We start from the raw sequence: 9,012 nt of genomic DNA, 5'->3' as shown, positions 1-9,012 counted from the left end.
ATTTTTAAATATGAATTAATTGTAATACAGACAGAGCTAGCATATTCAAGATGGGATTTTACCAGAGATTTGTACAGTGGTAAAAATATATCCTTGCATACATTTTGAAAAGTTACTTTTATTATTGCAATCATAGATGTTGCTTTTTAACTTTATGAAGTAGCCTAGTTCAATGAGCTTTGCCTCCATCAGCTACAGCGTTAAAATGTTGCTAACACAGTAGCAATGTTATTGTTATGCATCAGTGTTAATATAACAACATTTTGACAGGGGCCATGATGAGTACTTTTATTTTGATATTGTAAGTACTTTTATAATATTATAGCCTACTATAATACGCTATACTATAACTTAATCGACCCATTGCTACTTTTACTTAAGTAAAGGATCTGAATGTAGGTCTTTCACCACTTACTGCAAATACTGTGCAAGTTTATAACATTTTTAAATTCAAGAACAAGAAATGGTGGCAGGGGTGGATATCAACATGTACAAGTGTTTGATTGCACAGGCTATCAAAATGAGATTAGACTGGCAGTTTCAGGGTTTGATGTCGACCTTCAGATAAAGAGCACAACTTAACATTAGCCAGAGCACCAAAGAAGAAGAAGAATGGAGACAAAAATCCAATAAAAAACCAAGACATTGCATCGTTACTTTACTAGCTGTATCATACACAGAAAGCACTTTGTTTCTCACAAACAAAATCATGGATACAATAATGTCTGAAATGTGTCTCGTACAACAAGAAAAGCTTAATTGCATCATATCATGTCAACAGGTCATAACATGGCTAATCTAAAATCATTTTCAAACATCCAGCATTGTTGGATACTGGAAGGGGTGTCAGGAGAGAGTCAGAGACTCTGAATACTTTTTAGTATAAATGCAGGTGTTCACTATAAATCATTTGTTAAGGATTATATGTGAATAAACATTTAGGCAGTAACATTGATTATAATATAGTAGCAGGATGAAGGTTTCCAGGTGCCATCTTTTCTTCTTCCTCCTCCTATTCCAAGAATCTTTATCTACTCCGAGTCACTGCTGCAGGAGCTGCTGGAGGACTACAGAAGGGATAAACATACCACAGACATCAGTGAATCACTTCAATCATCTACAAAACCAATATGAGACTTATATTATAGATGTTTTGTCTACAAAATAGCCCCACATCATCACATTCATCACCCTTCACCATAACTAGAGATTGGCATGGTTTTATGTCGGATAGCCTAATAGCTGGTTTGAGTTGCATTGAGAGATGATTTTATGGAAAGTACCCCATGCCAATCTCTAGGTATTTTAATTCCAAAGGCCAGGGGAACTTTATCAGGATGCATAGTCTCCTGGATCCATGAAATAACTGGCCTTTAAAAATAAAAATCTGCCTGTATCTATGGGAATTTAACATAGGGGTGTGTATTGTATACTTATGCCCCCTGTATTTTAAGAAAGAACATTTATTTATTTACGATACATTATTCATTCACAAAGAAAATTGGTGTCCTTTAAAGGTTGGATTTTTTCCTCATTTTTTTAATTAAGGCATTAAGATCAATTTCCAAAAGATGATTTTTTTTTATTCCCCTTTTAAGTCAACTTTAGCATGGGTTCATAAACGTATGAGCACCACTTGGTACTTCAATTTGAAAACATAAAAATGATAGTCTAACATTCAGTGCAAAAGATTTGCAACAATTTGCTAAATATTCTATTTTTCACAGTTTGAATTATAAATACAATCTAATTTCTGGAGCAATCAAAATGAATCTTACCCCCAGAGAGTTATTTCCTTTCTTCTGACATAGCTCATGCCTGTGACCATGGCTGTGCCCGGTCCATGGAACTCTCCATGGCCTGGTCCATGGCCCGGTCCATGGCCCGGTCCATGGCCCGGTCCATGTCCTTGGCCTGGACCATAACCAGGTCCAGGTCCAAATCCCTGTCCTTGGCCTGGACCATAACCAGGTTCAGGTCTGTATCCCTGTCCTTGGCCCTGACATAACCAGGTCCAGGTCCAGGTCCAGGTCCAGGTCCAGGTCTAGGTCCATGTCCCGGTTGGCCTCCGTGTGGACCGTAGGGCTGAACAGGGTAGTTTGGTCCTGGGACAGTGCCTGGAGGATATTGAGGGAATCCCCCTGGCATCTGCTGAGGATTGTTGGGATAACCAGGAGGGTACTCATCTCCTAAACATAACAAGTAAAGAGAAATCAGTTAGTTAATACATAGCAAAGGTGATTAACAAATATGTAAAGTAGGGCTGCACAATATTTAGTTTCATCGTCTACAACGCATGTGTGATAGTCACATCACAGGATGTGCGATGTTAACGCTACAATTTTTCTGCTGCTTGATAGTAAAGTAAACCTTCACCGTTTTCCTTTTAAATGATTGTTACCGGCCGACCCTTCCCTTTTAAGACAGGTGGCCATGTGGCTGTATGTGTGGCCTTTTTGGGGGGGTGGGTGGGGGTTGTGTGCTTGCGACTTACAAAGAAACATAACAGCTCATTCTGATGGTCTACAGTTTGTGTATTTGATGCGGTCCACTTGGTCCTAGCCTCTTGGCACTCGATCCATCCAATGGTAGAGTACAACACCCTGAAAAAAGATTTTCCACTCTCCCTTCCCCCCGGGTATTGTTCACTCGTTTACAAGGATGGTGTCGGTTACTTTAAGAGGAATTCAAACAATTTCAAACAAGTCTAACTGCCTCCACACCCTTATATAACAGTGTTTTGTGTGTGTATATCACTATGCAGACGCGGCATCAGACGATTTTGCCGGGGCTTAAGCCCAAAATGTTTTGAGTGTATTTCTGCAGCAGTAGTTTCGGTTTTCCACCTCCGACGTAGAGCAGCGTACAGCCACTTCCCTAAACTTTGTCTCAGTAAGAGACCAGAGACCCAAACAGGGCTCTGTGTCTGTCAGAAAGTCTGAGATCTAGCACTGCATTATTTTGCAACGGGTACATTCATGTACAGTGTGGGTGATGCGGAGAACCTGAGCAAAAACACTGTCTGCTGTGCAATCCGCAAGGTGGTGCGTGCTTTAACAGCACACTTGAATGCATTTGTAGTGTTCCCAGGGTACTTGCCGAGGCTGAAAATCAAAAAGGGCTTTTATGAAATAGCAGGTAAATATTCACTGAAATTGAAACTTCATCTAAAAATAATCTAGGCTTCCCAAGGGTGATTGGTGCCATCGACTGCACCCATATCCCCATTTCTACATCGCTGGGGAAGAATGAAGGCGATTTCATTAATTGCAAATCATACCACAGCATCAACGTTCAGGTAAAGCATAAAGAACAGAATACACGTTTGGTCATACTGGTAAAGGAGGAGTCCTTCTAATTCACATTGATGTTTCCCTCACGTTAATGCTGTATGTGGATAGACTTTTAACACAAGATGACTTGTGACCATCAATGTTTGGTTACCAGCATTGTACAGAGTGGCCTGGGTCTGTCCATGACTCCCGGATCTTCAGGGAGTCTGCACTGTGCCACAGATTAGAGCAAGGTATGGCAATGGCAATTGCAAATGCAATTGCATTTTGTAATACTGATAATGCTAATATTAATTTTCATCTTCAAGGGCTCTTCAGTGGAGTGCTGGTAGGGGACCAAGGGGTACGCCTGCCAGCCCTTTCTGATGACCCGCTATCCTGACCTGAACACAGGGCCACAGAATGCTTTTAATGTGGCCCCTTAGCAGAACAAGGGTCAGGATCGAGATGACCTTTGGCATCATCAAAGCACGCTTCAACTGCCTGCATGGCCTCCGAGTGGCCCCAGACCGGGCTTGTCAAATCGTGACAGCCTGTGTCATGCTCCACAATGTGGCCACAATAAGAAAGGAGAGAGCCCAACCTGTCAGCCAGCAACCCCCAGATGTGGTAGACCCCATCACCCTTGACTACCCTACTGGCAGGGCCGTGAGAGAGGCTATTACACAGCAGTTCTTTGTTTAAGGGGAGACTTAAACACGTTGTTTTACTTTTCAGTTGGGCTATTTTGGTTCCATAGCATTTGAGCTATACAGATTTTCTTTAATGGCTGTTGCCATCATATTCTGATTAATGGAGTGATTAAAAACTTTGAACTCTAATATGTTGACAAAATGAAACAAGGATTTTCATTCGGTCTTATTCCATTCTGGACATGTATGCAAATGTTATCATATTTTACAAATTAATGCATCATTTGCTCATTTAAACATACATTTACAGGGAAATAGTAATGAAAACAATATTTGACCTAATATTAGTTATCAACTGGGGAGGTTTCATGTTGATATGTTATCCCTATTCACTGGGGTGTCTCCCCCTTTACCCCTTCTGTTGTCCTTAGGTCGATTTGACCCATTTTCTAACAATTTCCATATCAGAAATGTGGGTTTCTTTCAACGAAAACATTTCAAACAAAAATCAACATGTATGGTCCCGTACAATGCTGTTCAAAAGTTAAATAAATGATCATTTCACTACTTTCATTGAATTTGGATGTTTTATTCACTTATATAGTGGTTTCAAAACACAATAAATAGGACATAGAAAGAACAAAATGGTGAAAACACCCACAAAAGACTCAAAACATCTTTGGGAAAAGCCACAAATAATTGTTAAAAGACCAAAACGTAGAAAAAAGTACATCCTCATGTGTTGTCCCTTTCCTAGGAACGCAAAAAAAGAATGTCAGTGTAACTGTAAGTTTAGTGTCAGTCATTCATACATTCAGTAATGTAGGCTACTACCTTCTTCTCATGTTCCAGCTTTTCTATCTCCAGCCTTGTTTTTTTAATTAATTAAACAAATTAATTACGTTCCTCTTCCTCTTCCTGTTCCTGCTGAGTTTAACACCATAGCAATTTAATCAATTGAGTCATATTTGCAATGAGCACTTTACGGACATGTTCAGACCACCACCATTAACAAGTCATTACAGGCACTTCAATTACAGCCACACGTTCACACGCTCTCACCATCTGTGTTGCAAGTGGTAAAAATACTCAAAAGTGTACCCCCATTGCGCTCTCTGAGCAGGCAGACACAGTTTCATCATCTAGGACCTCCACCTGAGGAAATAAATGGCCTATTTGATCAATATTCAGCAACCACATATGGCATACATACTGGCGTATGACTATTAGTTTCACTGTTACCTCTGTATGGCACAGTGGGACAACAGTGGGTGGTGGTGGTGGTGGCAGCAACACCACTGTATCTCCTGTCACTGCAGAGCGCAGTAATACATTTCACTCCTACAGTATTCATGAATAATTGTTGAATGAACATGGTCACGTAGATTACTTGACACATACCCTGTATATATGCCTGGGTCTGTGAGCTGCTGCCGCCAGGGTCAGAAGACATGCCCCCTTCCACTCCTTCCATCAGGGGGTGACCCTCATTGCTGGAGAGGGCCAGCTCCTCAGCAGGAGTGAAGTCCTGTGGGGGAGGGCCCCCTCCAGTCTTCTTTGCCTCATTTTTCTTCCTGTTGGCTGCAAGCAATTTCATTGTTTTATAGGCCCTTTGTACACCAATATCCTACAAAAGGGACCACAATTCAGCCTTGCACTTAAAATATGTGCAAGTATTGCTAATGCTACCTACCGGTTTGAATTATGTTTTTATATTTGTTTTTTATTTGCTCCCACGATCGTTGCCAGTGTTGCAACTAAAATAATACAGCAACAAATGTTTAACATTATGGAATGCACAAGTGTAATTATGGTCTGATCTTGTGCCTGTGGCAGTTATATCAATAAGTCATGTAACTTACACATTTACAGCGTCTGCTATTTTATGCCAGCTTTCCCTCCTTGCCTTGGCAGCAGCGACTGTGTTGCTTTTAGCCTGTATTATAAGTTTATATTCCTGATAGGATTATTGTCTGCTACTCCTGAGTGAAATATGCGGCTCTTGTTTTGTCCATATTTGCGATTGGACATATGGCGCCAACACCGCCCCTTTTATGTGAAAGCGCGCGTCTCTAGATTGGAAAAACCTGGGTTGACTGAACTAGTTGATAACCACCGTCGTGACACAGGTTATGCGGGACCACGGTTGTTAGGGTTAGTGAAGCCGGGGAACTGAAAGAAATCCAGGCCATGTTGATCTTGCTTCGTAGTACAGGCACCATCAGCACCATGAAACATAACAAACAGTGTTCCAGCCAATAACCGACAAGAAGGAGTTGGTGGAGCCATCACTGCAGCAGCGTTAGCATGTAGGCTACTTCCACGATGCTGTTCATGACTGTTTCAGGAAGCACGGAAGGGAGGGGGCGGGATGAGGAGAAGGGAGGGGCGAGCTAGCCTCCGTTTTGTTTGACAATACTTCAGACGTCAACAACAAGAAGCACCTTTAATTCTCTGAATGACTTTCTGTGTCACCCAACGCTCGCATCAGAGCACCTTTAATTCTCTGAATGACTTTTTCTGTGCTAGAGCACCTTGAATTCTCTGAATCTGTGTTGACATTCCAGGACAGCTCATCCATCAGAGCTACTCCCTAAACACGTGATAAAATGTTGCTGCTTTGACGCCCAGTTAGTGTGCTCTGGTTTATAAAGTATGTATATTAAACACATGTCCATGTTGCCTTATATCCCTGTCCCTCACTTCCCTACATTTTTCCTTTAGAATAAATCATGTTTCTATGGTATTAACTTGACTGGATGTGTCTTTAGTGAATGTATTTGGTTATGAACTTGTACATGGCTTGCTTTATATTGGTTTGTGCTCTCAGTTAAATATTAAACACAGAGCACATACTGTATGTAAATAAGAGCAATTTTTCAATATAGATGAATTCCTTACAACAAATGTTGCTGATCAATCAGGATTTTTCATTTTATTGATAAGACCAAATGTTTTTGAGTGACAGTATGACATAATAAGCAGTCTTTCTACCAAAACAGAGGCCTCACATATCGACTACATTTGAAACAGTGGACATGATGTTAAACATGATGTTTTAACCTTTTTTTTTAGAGCAGGAAGTTGGCAGAGCAGACACATTTTTCAGCAATGCCTTTCTTGAGTGTGCAGTCTGGCAGTTGCTAGAGGGAAAGAAGCAGAGAGGATTCAAACCTGCAACCTTTAACCTGGCAAAAATATACAACCTTTGTATTCATGAAAACAGCAAAATTTCACCGTGGCTTGTTTGGTGCATATTTTTCCATATGTAGCTCCCACTATTGACCCCATCGCTAGCAGATGGGTTTAAATCCTGCCCGCACATATAAACACAAAACTGCTTTGCTAGCTCCACCATAAACATCTGCTGAAAAAAATTATTGTATTCATTAGCATGACTGCCATACTGTTCAGTTAAAAAACATCCAAAACACCAAAGTACAAAAACATAGCGGACCAGACGCAAGCTTTTATTTTGAAAAGTCAAAGCTCGGGAACAGCACCAAACACGGAGGGCATGAGACGGGAGGTTTCCAGGCTGCAGCCATACCTGACTCAAATATCCTTTCGGTCCCGGTGATGATTTGTGAAATTGTGCAAACGACGAGTGGTAGCATACAAGCTCCCAAATTGACGCTCGTCTGAGAAATGGAGTTTTGGATAATGTTCAGCTTCGGCATATATGACTATGACTAATGACTGAGGAAGACTAGTGACGTGTCCATAGCAACCAGTTCATGTGTTATTTGTTATTACCCAGAGTGCCTTGCTGAATGGTCTCAATGTTTTATTGTTTTATTTCATGTGAATACTAGTTTACTAGAGGAGTAACTTAGTATTTGAAGTAATGCAGTAATGCAGGAAGTGCGCATTTAGTTTCCATGCTTATTGTGTTTCCACAACAATGTTAGTGACTAAATCTACTGAAATGGCCCCCATAACATAGGAGTGTGATGTGTAAGATGAGAAAGCAGAGGTTAAGTCATGTATGTCATGGTTGTAAAAAAATAGTTGCTCCCTGTACATCGTTGCCAAGCGCAAACCAGTACAGAGGGCATGAATAAATAGTTGGGGAGGGTCATGCCTCTTTTTCCAATCATTTTGGAGGGTCATAGAAAAATGTGTTGCTGGCAAAGGGAGGGTCAAGTCTATTTTGACTAAAGATCCCAAAATTCCTCCAGTAGCCCCTCAAATAAATAATGAACAGTCCCTTACCAAAGCTCCAGTGTTTTGCCTTTTGACTACTATTGCTGTCTATGACACACCTGACTTTTTCTTAAGTGTAAGGTAAGTTGTGGAGGTGAGGAATGTTTTGAAAGGTTTTTATTCTGTACGTTCTGTAGCTGAGGTGCAGGGACAGATGACCACAAAAGCACATTGTGTCTCTGTTCGGTCACAGGTGTGGTTGACAACAGGATCACAAGACAAGACAATGTAACTGGTTTAGCCAGTAGCTGATAAACAACCTGGTTTAAACTCCGCCACCTGTCTTACATTTCTTCTTGTGGTAAATCAGGGAATTTCCCAATGTTTGAACCAGGCCTTTAAGCTAGTATATGTGCATGTTGGAGGATTAGAAGAACACAGACTATAGTGTGAATTCTCCCCACAACAAGAGAGATATAGATATATAGAAATATATTCTTTTTCAAATATTCCTGTGGCTCTGTCAAAAATTGTGCACTTCAGATTTGTACTCAACTCAAAAATAAGGACTTGAGACTTGATGTACAGAAAACTTTCCTCCTAAAGACTTCACTTAAGAACTGAGATGTGACTCCCTAAAAATAATTCGACCAGATCCTATCCTATCTCAAAATGTTCACAACACTACTACAAGTTTTACAAATAACATGTGATTGCTAAAACAAGCATGCAGTATTCCTCCTGTAAACATGTACATGTACTTATGGTACAGATTATACACATTGCCCCTCACATAAATATATTATTTATATATATTTGCCCTTTGGTGTGTGTGTGTGTGTGTGTGTGTGTGTGTGTGTGTGTTTGTATGGTCGCACTATACTTAACGTATGTCTTGTGTAGTTGTTGATTGTCTTGTTGTGTATTCTTATTTCTATTTA

The 9,012-nt window shown here is 40.5% G+C and overlaps 1 pseudogene; it reads left to right on the top strand.

Moving 5' to 3' along the window:
• Nucleotides 1-2,433: 2,433 nt before the first annotated feature.
• On the top strand, nt 2,434-3,977 carry LOC114563687 (putative nuclease HARBI1; annotated as a pseudogene).
• Nucleotides 3,978-9,012: the final 5,035 nt, after the last annotated feature.

This window comes from Perca flavescens, chromosome 11, assembly GCF_004354835.1.
Source record: "Perca flavescens isolate YP-PL-M2 chromosome 11, PFLA_1.0, whole genome shotgun sequence".
NCBI classification, from domain to species: Eukaryota; Metazoa; Chordata; class Actinopteri; order Perciformes; family Percidae; genus Perca; species Perca flavescens.
This window is presented reverse-complemented; position numbering and strand designations above follow the sequence as displayed.